Source organism: Topomyia yanbarensis, chromosome 1, assembly GCF_030247195.1.
Source record: "Topomyia yanbarensis strain Yona2022 chromosome 1, ASM3024719v1, whole genome shotgun sequence".
Taxonomy (NCBI): Eukaryota; Metazoa; Arthropoda; class Insecta; order Diptera; family Culicidae; genus Topomyia; species Topomyia yanbarensis.
The window spans coordinates 19,448,729-19,464,907 of NC_080670.1; the positions used below are offsets into that span (position 1 = coordinate 19,448,729).

At 36.3% G+C, this 16,179-nt stretch overlaps 1 protein-coding gene across 6 annotated transcripts in view; it reads left to right on the forward strand.

The window, feature by feature from the left end:
* The window catches only part of LOC131677054 (uncharacterized), a 376,540-nt gene that overhangs the window by 27,262 nt on the left and 333,099 nt on the right, over positions 1-16,179 (forward strand). The gene's annotated exons all lie outside the window — the stretch shown is intronic.

Sequence of the window (16,179 nt, forward strand, 5' to 3'; positions counted from 1 at the left end):
AAAAGAGCGACGGTAAACAACCCAGGGACAACTTGACAGATAATTCTTGTTTCATATATGCACCACCGATTTGGTGGTGGCGCTAGTATGCCTTCTCTGTATGAGTACCACGAACAACGAAACGAAAAAGTTTCAAGAGAAAAGCGTGTTTCGTTACGTATGTTATGAACGCCGTCAATGCGGCTAGAACAACATTTAGAAAAAGCTTATACCAAAATGTTAATAAAGAAAACTATTATTAGAGAATAAATTTATCCCTAACTGAAAACCGTCAGCAAAGTTACATAAATCTTATTATATATTTAGCTGGAAGTCGTTGTTTTTAACAACCGGCTCTCTTCCCTCCTAAACATGTTTTGGTTTTCTTGTTGTGTGAAGTTTGAAACCGTTAAATCATTGGTGCTTTTTATCTCGAGAAATGTAAATGAAAAACATTTTGGCCAATGAAAGTACATCACCACCATTCGTTTTGAATAGAATTTGTGTTTTATTAGAATTCTAGCAGCAAAAAGAAATGGTAGAAATGGTATAAATGCTTTAATTGATTATTTTCCACAGATATGGAAAATAATAAATGGGATGCGCCTTTTTCAAATTTCGCTCCATTCGAGCCGCCATGACATCACCAAATCACCCCAAAATTTGCTTATGAATTCAATATATGGGAGCTGTCAATTGTCCCCGGGCTTACGGTAAAGATGACTAAATAGAAACAAAAAACAATGAAACGACAACAACAATTAATTTCCTCAAACAAAACAAAAAATGTTTTACCGTTGCTTAATTTCCCAAATATAGAACAATAAATAATTATTTTGGGTTATTGAAATACAGTCGTTACTCTGCATTCTTCAAATTTGTCCATTGCAATCATTATTTCATGCGAGGTCGTAGTATGCGACATCGCCAATTTTTCTATTTCGTTCTTCAAATTTTACAACTGTAAAAATAGTTCCACCTTTCATTTATTATCTTGCATTTGGCAAGCAGGGTGGTCACTATTGGAGCATCAGTTGAAAAAAAAAATTGATATTGTTGCGAGAATTACATTTTGTGCAATGTGTTCAACAGATGTCGCTAGTACATCGTGGGCGATGATTTTTTAGATTTTCTTCAAACTGTAACGTTTGTTTGTATGTGTTGTGAAGTCTGTTACAATAGCAACCGAAAATTTGGGAAAGGAATTGTACTGTTAAGAATTTTTTTTAGTTACCTAGGCGTCAATATTCGTCACGCCGACACACGCCGGCGCGCCGCCGCCGATAGGGTCCAACGGCGTGACGCCGCCGCCGATTAAAAATGCATCGGCGCACACCTCTAGTGTAAACTCCAATAATTCTCCATAGGGCGAAAATTTTGGTGAAACCATTACTTGTGTGTGTAGGATGCAAATCCTAACTTAATAAAGTCATCGGTTACGTTTCGACTTCGTCTCATCAGAATCTGGCACTAACTTAGAGCCGGGATAATTGAGCGCCGGATTGACGTTAGATTCAAGACGGAAGCGCAAATTGTGCTCCTAGGCAAACAATGATGATCAAAAGTGATTTCTCGTTAGAGCAGAAGTGCTGGTCTTCCTAGGGGGCGGGCATAGCGTAGTTGGTAAATCGATTGCATTGTACGCAGCTCACCTGTATTCGATTCTCAGCCTTGCACATAGCGTTAGACTTTCAAAAAAAAAATTCCGATCCAAAACAAGCGAATGACCCTAAGGTTAAAATCTCTATAATAGAATATAATATAAAAATATAAATAATAATATAAAACCAATGCGTTATACACTATGCAATATTTCTCGCTTAGAAGTAAAAATGGGTGAACAACAATCTAGCATTTTAAATGTAATATGGACTAACTGCAAACGACATGTAAATAGGGGAAGCTGGACCAATTCGCACTTAGTATGGGTTTATGTGCAAAAAACTATATTAAGTATTAATACTTAATACTTAATATTTCATTAAGACCAAGATAAAGATAAATGAATAAATAAATGATCGTGTCAACCGACTTGGAAATAATAAGTTATTCCTGAAAGACCACAGTTTTTTTTTCGATTCAAGAAATTTAGCTTTATGGTTATTCGCCCATTTTTCTCGTCCGATTTTGCAAATTTGATCTCGCAGGACGGGCCGAGATCCCCTAAGCTATAAGCGGCAGTTCTATTAGCGCGCTAAAAAAATTAGGTTATTCGCTTCTTTTTTTTTGAGTTAGAAAAATCTTTAGCCCTGTGTGCGGGGTTGGGAATTGAACCCAGATGAGGCGCGTACAAGGCAACCGATTTACCAACTACGCTATGTCCGTACCTGCGCACAGTTTTTGCTATTTAGACTTTTTCCGATCTTTTACCGTATTGTGGATAAACGGTTCAGCACAAAAGTACATCAAAAGTTCGAATTACCCCAACCCTGATCCAATTCGGACTATACATTTCGATTTGTTTGCAATAGAACTGAATTCCTATTTGTTATTTACCTAATTTCGAATTGTTAAATGTAAAGTTCCCTTTGATATGGAAAAACTTTATAGCGAAAATACAATAAAAAATACGAGTTGGCCCAAATCACCTAAATAGGAGTTATGAGCTATAACATCGACATCTGTCAACCGGTGGCCTTTTTTGGTAGTATCCATCAGGGGAAAACGAATCGAAATGATGACGTACACGACCGCGGCTGCCACCCAACAGATTTGATCTATTTAATTCCCCCGTTGGATACCAAGGTCGGGGTTTTTTTTATCATCTGATGGCTAATTTTAGTACATTACCCATCGTACTTCGGTGGGTGACCGAGCTTATCATTTAAGACTTTTTTGGTGGTATCCAACGGGGAAAACAGATCGAAATGGTGATTAAAAGGGAAGCAATTATGAGAAAATGGTTTTTCGCGATCTCATACCAGATTGTTTTTATGGTAAAAGGTTCGAGTTGGACGTACACGCATTCAACAATTCACTCACCGATTACGTCTCACTCAAAGCAAGATATAAGATTAAAGGTGTTATCCAGCAGATCCAAAAACACAAAAATGCACTTGATTTAATTATTTGTTGATGCCAACAAAAATCTTGTTATTTAGAAAACATTTTTTTCCAAAATTGCGCTCCGAAACAACACGAAAGCTGAGAGCCGCCAAATTTTGTGAAATAGAAAAGAGCTAAACCATGAAAATGATATATACGTTTTTTTATAATATTACCGTAGCTGAGAAACAGCTGGGAGTCCGAATTGACCAGCGATTCCAATTGGGCCACTTTCACCTACAACTACCGGTTCTCATGAAAACGGGATGTAGCCGAAAGTTAAAAAATTTATAAGTAACATTCAGAATATATTCTAAAGGTATAAGGTTTCCGAGTGTCCGCTACGACTGGCTCTGTAGGCAATCGCTGGCAATCTAAAAACTTTACTAACTAAAACAGTTAACCCATTCTTCAGCGGATCCACGCATGTCAAGCTTAAATCGGTGAGCACACCGTTAATCTCAACGTTGTATTCGGGAACATATACGCGATACTCTGTCGTAAAGATTTTGTCTCCAGCATGGTGGTCCTAGCACTGACCCTTTTTGGTATTTGGACTATGGATTTAAGTTTCGTTTCAGTTTGGTCCGCATCAAGAAAAAGTGAATTGAGAAATATTAGTAATTTACCCTTATACGCCTTACAATTTTTGAGACGGTCTCCCATGGGTTGTCATGAGTCTGACTCAAAATTTAGTGTAGTTTCAAGATATACCGGCATCATCTTGCGCATTTTTTTGAAAATACCGCTATGGAGACGCCTTGTAGCTCAAAAAATCGACTTATAAATAAGTTACCTAAATAACTTCATATTGTTGAAAAACTAGTGATTGTTACTAGTTTCTCCATCCATTCTTGCTATCAGATATGATTGGGTACTATTATTAACGTGTATATGAACCCCTTTAAATGAGTTTCATTTAAATAATCGGAAAAGGGAATAATAGAATTTAAAAACTTAGAATTCAGTGCCCTTAAATTTATTAAAAACCCTACTTTTTGCCTTAAAAAGCAATTATTATAATGATACAACTTTGTGTGGCGAGCTGCCACTGTGAGATGTGAACTGACTCATGATTTATAACATCATGATCAGGATCTGCTTTTCGTGGTTGTGAATCAGTTCACAAAATCAAAATAGTTTGGACATTTTCTCGTGAACTGCTTTATGTAACTCGGAATATTATTAATGAATCCTTTCAACCTCGTGAACTAATTCATGATTGACAATATATTAGTCACGTTCAAATAGATGACCCGTGAAATAGTTCACAAAATCATAACATGTCATAAAATGTAAAATGTATTCGTGAACTGGTTCACGACTGACCATACAAAATAAAAAAATAGTTCACACAATCATGAAATATTATTCATGGCTTCGTGAACTGGCTCATGAGTCCTAGTAGGGTGATGAGCCTATTTTCGCTATGTATCTATTATCACCCTACCCGGTTGAAGCCATTGGTTAGAACAGTGTCTGCCATCTTTGTTCAACGCATTGAGTCAAATGGTAGCACAACAATAGGGGCACTCGAATCGAGTTTTGGTTGCACTCAAACACGAGAATTACAGTGTTTTCTGCGCATTTGTGTTATTATATTGGTTCTGTTAATTTTTACGCATTCCATTGATTGTAAGCCGAGAAATTAATGAATTAGTTAACCACCCTGCTTAGTATGGTGAAAATAGGCACTTTACTCTACATGATTCTTGTTCTATCTTACGTGCTTGTGATATTTAGAAGATATCCCCAATCATTTTCAATTCCATGCAACTCTGCAAGTGGTCATAAAAATTTTATGTGCACCATTTCACAAAATTTGGAATATTATTCGTACATCGTTATTCATTTGGCAAGGTCCAATGATGTCCGGACATAAAACAGTTCACAAAATCATGATATTTTTTCATGCATTTGCGAACGGATTTTTTTTCCATGTAAGGATAAGTCTACTGTGGAAGTTGCTTCGAAGTGCCTGATTTGGCAGGCTATTTGCACTTGCGGCGAAGGTAATGAACCATTTGTGACCAAAGGTCCCATGAACGATGTGATTTACAAAACTAAAGCTGAAAAAGACCTATTGTTGTTGATGGAGAAAGGCGAATAACTTATAGAAAGGTCGTAATAAAACAAAATATTTGTGTTGTTAAAACAAAATTTAAAATATCTCGAAGTCTGGTACGTTTCAGAAAATTTTTGTTGCAAGCATTTTGATTCTAAATAGCGTTTAGAATTATATTCAAAAAGAAAATTGTATTTTTGACTGCAAATAGTATGAATTATAAAAATTTATCAAAAGGAAACATATTGGGAAAACTTTTTCATTGAAAGTTTTTTCTATGATCAAAATGCACTGACAATTTTTCTTTCACTTCTTTAAACTGATATACATTAGATTGTTCACATTTTGTGATGGGGAATCGCGAATAATTTTTAACAAAGGTATAGTTACACGAATTAATTGTTTTTGTTCGAGCAAAATTCCAAATATCTCGGCAAGTATAGCATTTTGCAAGATTTTTGTTAAATACATTTTAATTTAAAAGAAGACATAGAATCATGTTTTGTAATAGAATTATAGTTTTGTATGGCAATTAGTATGAAATTTAAAAACATGTATAAAGTTATCGTTAGAAAAACTTTTCTACTGATGAGTTCTCTATCATGAAATTACACTCAAAATGTTTTTTTTCTCTTCAGGTTTTCGTTGAAAAGTGTAAAATATTAAAAAATGGGTTTTTCGCAATTCAAATTTTTAACATAAATGATTTTCTTTTTTCGTTCAGAAGTATTTATTCCCTGTAACTTGTTCTCAAATAGTGTAGATAACACACATTAATCGAACAAAAAAAAAATTGAAAGTGATGCACGCAGAAACGTTCTCGATCCTTTTAAAAAATTGCTCTTGTATCAAAATATTGCAATTGCCGGATTAAATCATGGAGATTAATAAACCGTACACAAATGCAAAGTTTCGTTCGAATCGGCAGTCGTTACATTTTGCGGTCGACCGGTTTCTCATGGAATTCCTCTATTGTTATATTATAATAGTTGAGGACAATATCACGTTATTTCGAAACCGTCAACTTTGGAGGTTTAGTATCTTCGAAAAGCTCCTATAAGTAGTCATGGAGAATTTACTTTTCAAACAAATTTAGTTCCAAACTTCAGCAAAGTTTTCGAGAGTGCAACATTTTTCTTAAAGGCATGAATGCTTCTTGCGTTTAGGGTACCGATTCATATTAGACTATTTGTGAAAGGGAATCTTTGAAATAAATTAGTTATAGAATTTGCGTTTCGAATTTGTTTCAATAACTTAGTGACAGAACTAAGCTAGCGCCGGATTGACGCTCGCTACAAAAAAAAGGTGACGCAATGTGTTCCTGGGCAAGCTAGTTTTGTCGTGTCACTAAGTTGGTGTCGGATTCTGATGAGACGAAATCGAAATGGAAATTCCCCAACTAATTTAGTTATAGGTTTTGCGCTCTCCAATTTTCTCCTTAATGGAGAAACAATAGTTTTTACTAAAAATTTTCTCCATTAGGGAGAAATGTAGCAAAGTGCTTTAAAATAAGTTATTCTGATATTCCCGTATACGATAAATCTCTTCGGTTGTTTATAAACAATAAGATTCACATTTTGTTGAAAATGTGAGTTTCTGAATCTTAATATAAAGTTATTTTGAAGAAAATTTCGTAAATATCGTTGTATTGCTCGCTGTATGCAGCATAATACATATCTGCAACAAAACTGTTGTAAGTAACATTCTCATCAACTTTTTTAAATACAACTTGTCTCTTACTTTTTTATTTTAATAATGAATTCTAGAAAAATGCATCACTAAAATTAATATATCAGAATACGCGACTTTTTATGTTCGAAAACTTCTTCGAAGTTTTAAATCCTTTAAGAATAGCGGTTTCGGAATTATGTTATTTTCATCGTAAGAAATGTTTTCGAACGTTTATTCCACTTAAAAAAATATTATCCATGGAGGTTCGATTGTTTGTAAATTATTTTATCAAAGTTACATCAAATTCTAGCAATTTCGAAAAATAATCGATTTTCATCAAAACCTCCTCTAAACCGAATTTTTAAATAGCTTCACCTACTATTGGATTCGATTATTCTAATGATGCAACCATTTTCCACCGAATTATTGTCGTTGATTTGCTACTTAACAGCAGATTGAAGGCCTTTACAGCAAGTTTAAAATAAATAATTACATACCTTATTGCCGAACTGTCCGAATTATAATGTTTTGGTATTAGGTTTGCAAAACAGTATAGAAATCGTTTCACCATTACGCTGCCATTTCTAAATTGTTTCCAAATGTTGATACCGCTGCACTGGACATTACCGGACCGAGATTAAATTAATGGGCACAGGTTTGATAAGAACCTTGGCGCGACCGCAGTGAATGCACCTGAAAAGTTTTAAAAGAGAGAACTGCGCGAAAGATTGCAACCAACGAGAGGGTGATAGAAATATTATTATCACCAACGGTCCGAACAGATGCTTCGAGACGGTTCCGTAAGCCGGCAACAAAATTAGCGTTCGCCCACTGATAGTAGATTCACTTCGAAAGGTCAGGGAAGTACCTAAACGGATGATTACGTGAATGAGCTGGACAGCGAATGGAAGTAGGACTGTACGATGCGTTGAATATCGATAATCTCTTTTAATATATACTTGTTTAGGGATCATGCATAAATGATGTAGCATTATATGGGGGAGTTTTGCATTTTGTGATGATGTGTGACGACAGGGAGGTAGGGGGTCATGTCATACTACGTAGCTTTTTTAAAGGGGAATAACTAAAATCGATTTTCATTTTTTTTTTAAATTTTACGGGGACAGGGGGGGGGGGGGTAGAATTGCCGCCAAGCTACGTAATTACCAGGGGGTATTTAGAGGTTTTTGACGAAATGCTACGATGGGGGGAGGGGGCGGGGGGTGTTAAAAGTCACTCAAAAAATGCTACGTCATTTATGGATCGTCCCTTATAGTAGTCAAAACCGAATAGTTTATTGTATCTAAGTTTCCACGTATTTTACATTCACATCAGCACATTGCAGTGAATCATCACATCATATAGTCTGATTATATATTCTTTTCTTTCTTGTAGCTAACAATTGCGAAAACTTGAACAAATTGCGAATAACTTATGAAAAGGTCGTGAATAAACGAAATGTTTAAAAATTTAAAATATCTCGGTAACGAATACAGTTTGGAAATATTTTGTTACGAACATTTTAATTTGAAATGGCATTTAGAATCGTATTCTATTAGAAAAATGTATTTTGTTAGCAAATAGAATGGATTATTAAAATATGTTTAAAATTGCTTTTAGGCAAACTTTTTTATCGTTAACTTGTCCATGATCCAAATATTTTTAAAATGTTTCCTTTCTCTTTAGGTTTCTGTTGGTAAAAAAATAAAAAATGGGTTACCTTGTAATTTATTTTTTTGACGTAGGACTACGACCTTATTTTCGACATTGGAGTGCATTTTGCCAATTTAACAAAAATACTATGAAACGAAAAGTGGTTAACGATAAATTTTCGAAATTGTTGCGCGTATCGCTCAGAAATTCTAACAAATGATTGAAATAGATAAATCTATAAAGTTTTTAAATAATTAAATTAAAAATTTAATAAAATCCGTCGTTCAACAGGCGAATGAACTTGCCCGAACAACGCCATACCTTGAATGGTCGATGAGGGCGTTATTCATAGAAGCGTAGCATACTGGGTGCCTAAATATGTCGATCCGAGCGTAACCTTCTGCATGGAAACGCAAGGTATGTTGACTAGCTTATACGGATCGTAGAGACTTTGCACTGTATGCTGTCGGAACCGCCAGCTTTTTTGATGACAAAAACGAATTGAGCGTACCAAAATTACACAAAATGTGAACTGAAACTAACAAAGTTTTGGCTTTAGTTCACCTTTTGTACTAGGCCGAGTTTCCTACTGCGCAGGGTCTGCGTGTTATGTTTGACACCAGTGCAAACTACATACATTTTATAGACAGACTAGCGAAGTGTCAAAAAGTGCAGCCAAACGAGCATGACGGTATTGATGGGAAAGTAAAGGGGGAAGCCCATGCAAAGCTTATGGGAGCTTCCGTGATGCCAGCAAATGTTCATGGTTGCTAGTTTTGCTGTTTTTGTTTCCGCAAGTCTGTGTATAAAGTGTCTGTAGTGCAAACAGTTTTCTGCTCCCGAAAGAACTTCGCACACCATGGGCTTTCTTGTTCGGTGCTCATTTCAAACACACATTTTGTATACAAACTCGAACACACTAAAGAGCTATCCGCATCCGCACTAGACGGCACGGTTCGAGATTTCTGTCTTCGTGTTTGTTCAGGTTGTTGGTGGAACGGTAGCATGGTGTGCATCTGACTAGGTAAAAAAACACGTGACATATTCGTCTGCTCAGTCGAACTCTCCCAAGTAGCACGCTTTGTTACTGTATAGTATTTGTAACTCTCTTGGTAACAACTATATTATGGAAAAAGCGCACTTTGTTTGTATGTTGTGCAACATGTTCCTAAATGCAGCAAAATAATGAAAACAATAGCTGTGCCATTTGTCGAGCATTGGGTAGTTGGACAGTTCTGTTTTAGGGTGGAATGGCAAACAAAGAGGCATTTGCAACTTGTTAGACTGTTTGTGCAAGTTAGCAAAGTTTCTGATTAGTTTCACAACTGTTATTGATGTTTGCATACTTAACACTATTGGCCTGCTCTATACTTACATAGTTGTACAATCAGTTTAAAAACCCGTAGAAATTCTTTTCAAATATATCCAACAATAAAAAATATTGCGTAGCAGATGTGCAACATTTAACACTTTCAACAAGTTGCAATTGCTACTTGGGCTATGTGGGTACAAGGTTCACGTACACAGGTTCGTGGGACCTCACCAATTGTCTCTTCTCCACAAACTGGTCTTCTCCACAAACTTCTACACAAACTTATGAAAAATTAAAACTGCAAAAGTTATATAAATAAAACCATTTTCCAAGGAACACCTTAATTTTTTTGATTAATTTCTTGTAAAATTTAAAGCACAGGATATTTGGTTTCAGCGTTTTTAGCAAAGTTTTGAAAAATTAGTTTTTTTTCAATTATCTGGAAGACTGCGAAACTCTATTTCGAACCATAAAAAAAATTTCGGATTTTAATAAATTTACAACCACCCTACCCACTATTTAGAGTAATAGAAAAGCCTTGTAAAGGACAAAATTTTATCATCAAAACGAAGCTATATCTTATATAGTGTCCACCGTGAAAGTAATTTGGTAGTACGTTTAAGGGTCAATTCACGAAAATTTCAATAGAACACCATTGAAAAACAAGCAAAAATGAATAGATCTCGGAAGACGTGAAAACTATCATGCATCAGTAAATCTATCCCTGGCAGAGCCGTCAATAGGGAGCACCTTAGTGACTCAAACGAACCCGAAAAGTTATAAATAAATGTGCCGCGTGCCTGTTTGAATCAGTTGTTGCTTTTTTGCCAGGCAAGTAACATCGTGTACCTGGTCGGTGGTATGAAACATCCTCGATGCCGCCCGGCTTGAACACCTTCCAAAAGGGCTTCAACTGTTGCAGCTGTGAAAGACCACAGTTTAATGCGGCTGTGAATTATGAATACATAATCGGATGTTGATTCTCGTGGCACACGGGTTTCACTCCGGTTGCGATGACTTCCTCGAAGACGCATCGAAAGCGGCGTGGAAGCGAAGGGAGGGAAATATTATTATGTCTGGGAAAGTTATGGTGAAAAGATGTTATTCTACACGGAAAATAGTTGAAAGATCGTGCGTAAGCTGTAAAAGTATTATACTGTTAAACTATAAAACTGCAAAACTGTAAAACTGTAAAACTATAAAACTGTAAAACTGTAAAACTGTAAATTGTAAAACTGTAAAACTGTAAAACTGTAAAACTGTAAAACTGTAAAACTGTAAAACTGTAAAACTGTAAAACTGTAAAACTGTAAAACTGTAAAACTGTAAAACTGTAAAACTGTAAAACTGTAAAACTGTAAAACTGTAAAACTGTAAAACTGTAAAACTGTAAAACTGTAAAACTGTAAAACTGTAAAACTGTAAAACTGTAAAACTGTAAAACTGTAAAACTGTAAAACTGTAAAACTGTAAAACTGTAAAACTGTAAAACTGTAAAACTGTAAAACTGTAAAATTGTAAAACTGTAAAACTGTAAAACTGTAAAACTGTAAAACTGTAAAACTGTAAAACTGTAAAACTGTAAAACTGTAAAACTGTAAAACTGTAAAACTGTAAAACTGTAAAACTGTAAAACTGTAAAACTGTAAAACTGTAAAACTGTAAAACTGTAAAACTGTAAAACTGTAAAACTGTAAAACTGTAAAACTGTAAAACTGTAAAACTGTAAAACTGTAAAACTGTAAAACTGTAAAACTGTAAAACTGTAAAACTGTAAAACTGTAAAACTGTAAAACTGTAAAACTGTAAAACTGTAAAACTGTAAAACTGTAAAACTGTAAAACTGTAAAACTGTAAAACTGTAAAACTGTAAAACTGTAAAACTGTAAAACTGTAAAACTGTAAAACTGTAAAACTGTAAAACTGTAAAACTGTAAAACTGTAAAACTGTAAAACTGTAAAACTGTAAAACTGTAAAACTGTAAAACTGTAAAACTGTAAAACTGTAAAACTGTAAAACTGTAAAACTGTAAAACTGTAAAACTGTAAAACTGTAAAACTGTAAAACTGTAAAACTGTAAAACTGTAAAACTGTAAAACTGTAAAACTGTAAAACTGTAAAACTGTAAAACTGTAAAACTGTAAAACTGTAAAACTGTAAAACTGTAAAACTGTAAAACTGTAAAACTGTAAAACTGTAAAACTGTAAAACTGTAAAACTGTAAAACTGTAAAACTGTAAAACTGTAAAACTGTAAAACTGTAAAACTGTAAAACTGTAAAACTGTAAAACTGTAAAACTGTAAAACTGTAAAACTGTAAAACTGTAAAACTGTAAAACTGTAAAACTGTAAAACTGTAAAACTGTAAAACTGTAAAACTGTAAAACTGTAAAACTGTAAAACTGTAAAACCGTAAAACCGTAAAACTGTAAAACTGTAAAACTGTAAAACTGTAAAACTGTAAAACTGTAAAACTGTAAAACTGTAAAACTGTAAAACTGTAAAACTGTAAAACTGTAAAACTGTAAAACTGTAAAACTGTAAAACTGTAAAACTGTAAAACTGTAAAACTGTAAAACTGTAAAACTGTAAAACTGTAAAACTGTAAAACTGTAAAACTGTAAAACTGTAAAACTGTAAAACTGTAAAACTGTAAAACTGTAAAACTGTAAAACTGTAAAACTGTAAAACTGTAAAACTGTAAAACTGTAAAACTGTAAAACTGTAAAACTATAAAACTGTAAAACTGTAAAACTGTAAAACTATAAAACTGTAAAACTGTAAAACTGTGAAACTGTTAAACTGTAAAACTGTAAAACTGTAAAACTGATTTGAGCACCCAGCACAGTACGGTTCTATGAATGACGTCATCCTCGACTATTGAAAGAATATTATTCCTCGAGTGAGTTCATTCTTCCGTCGAACGTCGGGCCGTAAAGAACAGCAGTAGCAATCAGGCACGTTGGAAATGCGCTGCAATGTGTGCTACATTTGATCAATGCTACCGCTGGGGGGGTGGACACGACGACAGGTCTAGGCATCCAGCGGTCAAGCGCTCGTGATGTCTCCTTTCCATGGCTCTGATTGGCTGTATTGATTTTGCCGATGACATCATCCTCGGATATATAACTTTCAGCTTTGCTCGGGCGAGCTCATTCTCTAGTCGAACGTCGCAGCGGAGACGATAGCAGTAGCCGACAGATATATTTAAATTATGCAGTGCACTGTGTACTGCTTTGCACACCACAACTGGAGAGTTACGGCACTCAGTGTCAGTGCTAGTCAGCATGCCGCTGCGATGACTCTAGTACAGCGTTGCTTTTTGCGACGCTAGAGATTTTAAACAGACAAAAAACAAATCGGCGGTTCTCCAATTTGGAAAGCCGATTGTTTTGAGCTTCGTGGAATACCTTGAAGATCGGTGTGTTTACACCACTACACTCTCTTACTCATTTCGATTTATTTAGGTAAAGGGCGAACACGAAATTATTGCGACACCGAAAATGTCATGCCAATTTTTTTATAATGTTTAAAATCAAACCAAAATTTTAGGGTAGTGTTATACATATATTTACTTCAAAAATCAAAAGAAAAGTTAATCGATGGAGCCTTGAGTGTAAAATTGAACGCATTTTCGCTTGATGCCCTCCATCAAAGTCTTTACAGTGTCATCCGGTACCAGTTTCTCAGTTTTTTTTCCATTTACTTAACATGTCCTTCTCGTCTTTGACTGTCTTCTTGCTCTTCCAAAGTTCCCGCTTCATCATTGCCCAGTACTGCTCCACCGGGCGCAGCTCCGGACAGTTTGGCGGACTCATGTCCTTTGGAACAAAATGGACAGAATTTGCCTCATACCACTCCAGGACAGCTTCGTCGTGCTGCTGCAAGAACGGCAAAAGGCGCTTCTCGAGGCACTCAGATTTGTAGATCTCGCCATTTACTGTGTCCTTTGTCACGAAAGGCTCATTCCTCAGTCCGCAAGAGCAGATGGCCTGCCAAATGAGATATTTGGAGGCGAACTTCGACATTTTCTTCTTAAATTTGTCGTCCACATAGAACTTGCTCTTGCCGGTGAAAAACTCCAACCCCGGAATTTGCTTAAAATCGGCTTTTATATACGTTTCGTCATCCATCACACAGCAGCCATATTTTGTCAGCATCTTCTCGTAGAGCTTCCGTGCCTGAGTTTTAGCCGTCGATTGTTGCCGCTCATCACGGTTTGGGAAGTTCTGTACCTTGTACGTATGTAGTCCAGCTCTCTTGTTTGCATTCTAGACGTAGCTCTGCGACACGCTGATCTTTTTAGCCAAATCACGGTTTGAGACGTTGGGATTTGCTTTAATCATCCGCTTCACCTTTCCCTCCGTCTTTTTGTTCTCCGGTCCCGGTTTTCTTCCAGCTACTTTGCCGTGGTCCAACGTCAACCGCTCCTGGAACCGATTCAACACTCTGGAGACGGTTGAATGGTGAATGTTCAACATTTTTCCCAACTGCCGGTGCGACAGGTCAGGAAATTCCAGGTGTTTGGAAAGAATTTGTTCTCTCGACTCGCGTTGAAAAACACGACTTCGAGTTTGACAGCATGTAAACAATACACATCAATGAGAAAGTGTGCGAAATTTGGTTGATTTTTACCCAATGGTATAAAAGTTATGCCCTGTTGAATGTGTCGCAATAATTTCGTGTTCGCCATTTACTAGTACCGCATAAAAAATTAAAATTTGTGCGCATTGAAAAATTTTGAGCCCTAGTTAGCTCGACCGATATCGTAAACCTACCCATTGGGTCCGTACACAAATGACGTAGCTTTTTTTTCGACGAATTTCGACCCCTTCCTCCCCCTCGTAGCATTTTGTGACAATATTCCCGCTCGTCACACATCGTCACAAATTTGCTACACCCCTCTACGTAAACGTGCGATATTTCGATTATTGTATCGATTTTGCGGGCTATTTTAGGCAAATTTAAGACTAAGAGAAACGAATGCAATGAAATTGAAAGATAGGTATTCTAGAACGAATCAGTTATAAACATAACACGGAAAACTAGGACTAGGCAGGCTCATATGTCCATGATCGAAAGGAAATGTGAGGAATCCATTGCCTTCTGCTGGTAGGAGTTGGGCTTTCGACCCAAGTTTACCGCATAGTCGTTGATAGAACATAACTCATCATCATGTTTTACCGCCGACGCCGCGAATTATATTTCACACTACATTTTCAATGTCGCCGTGGTTGCGTCCTGCACACAACCCTTAAATTTAGATATTTGTAAAAAAAATTGCATTCTGGACCACTGCAGTGTGAAAACTTTCTCAAAGACACCATATTGCTAACGTCAACCGTTTTGACGCAATCTAAAAAAACCCTTTTTTGCTCTTTGGGACCACTGTGCACTGTGCAGTGTGCTTGTAACCAAACGACCTGAAGTTCTGACACCTGAAGTTCTGCTCCAACGCTGCCATAACCGTCGACAATTTGCCACAAACTGTAAGCTTGATGTTCCTCTTTTCTCTGCCATCGTTGTCCACCTTCACTCTCTCCTGTATCTGATATTGCTGTTACTCCGGTGCTTTATCAAGCAAATGTCTTTGGTCTTAAAAAACAAATTCTGTTTAGGGCCGTGCACAAATGACGTAGCTTTTTTCGGAGATTTTCGACCCCTCCCTCGCTCTCGGAGCAGTTTGTCGCAAAATTCTAACCTCCCTTTTGTATATAACGTAGGATTTCCCAATGTATCAAGTTAAATCCGCATACAAAATCTTTTCGTTTTTTGCTAGGTTGTAGCCTAGGTTCCGTGAATCGAAAATTTTACCACGCGAAAAACCGCGTGAAAAGTAACTTGTGTGAATTTAAATTTATTTTTCTTAGGAATGGAGAAACATTAAATAATTTTTTCTGATCAATGATACCCGTCGAAAAAAAATAAACTACATAGCTCAACTTCTGACTCTACCGCCCCCCTCCTCACACTTCATCACACATTCTGTATAACCCTTCCCCCCTCCCTACCACCCCAAATTGCTACGTCATTTATGCATTGATCCTTTCTTGCCTTCCACGACATTACAATCACGAACAGCTCGAAGTATTCGGGTTCACGAGACGCCCCTAATAGCTTAACATCCTAAAAATTCCTCTGAAATTCTTTCTTTTCATTTATTCACTGTCGTATCCAAATAGCAAACCCAAAAAGGCTCTTTGAAACAAGACGATTAAACAAGGTTTTTACTACATCTGCTTGAATTCCTCGCGCAACAAGGTACATACTGCATACTTTGTAGATCGCAGGACTGATTAATTTCCACTCAACTCAACTTCGCAGTCATTGTTTGGAAAGGAACAATCGCAAATCACCGACCAAAACTGGAGAATGTGGAAGGAAGTGTGATATCCTTCCGCACTTACCCTCCCCCCTCGGCGACACAGAAATTCATGCTTTTGCGTCGGAGTC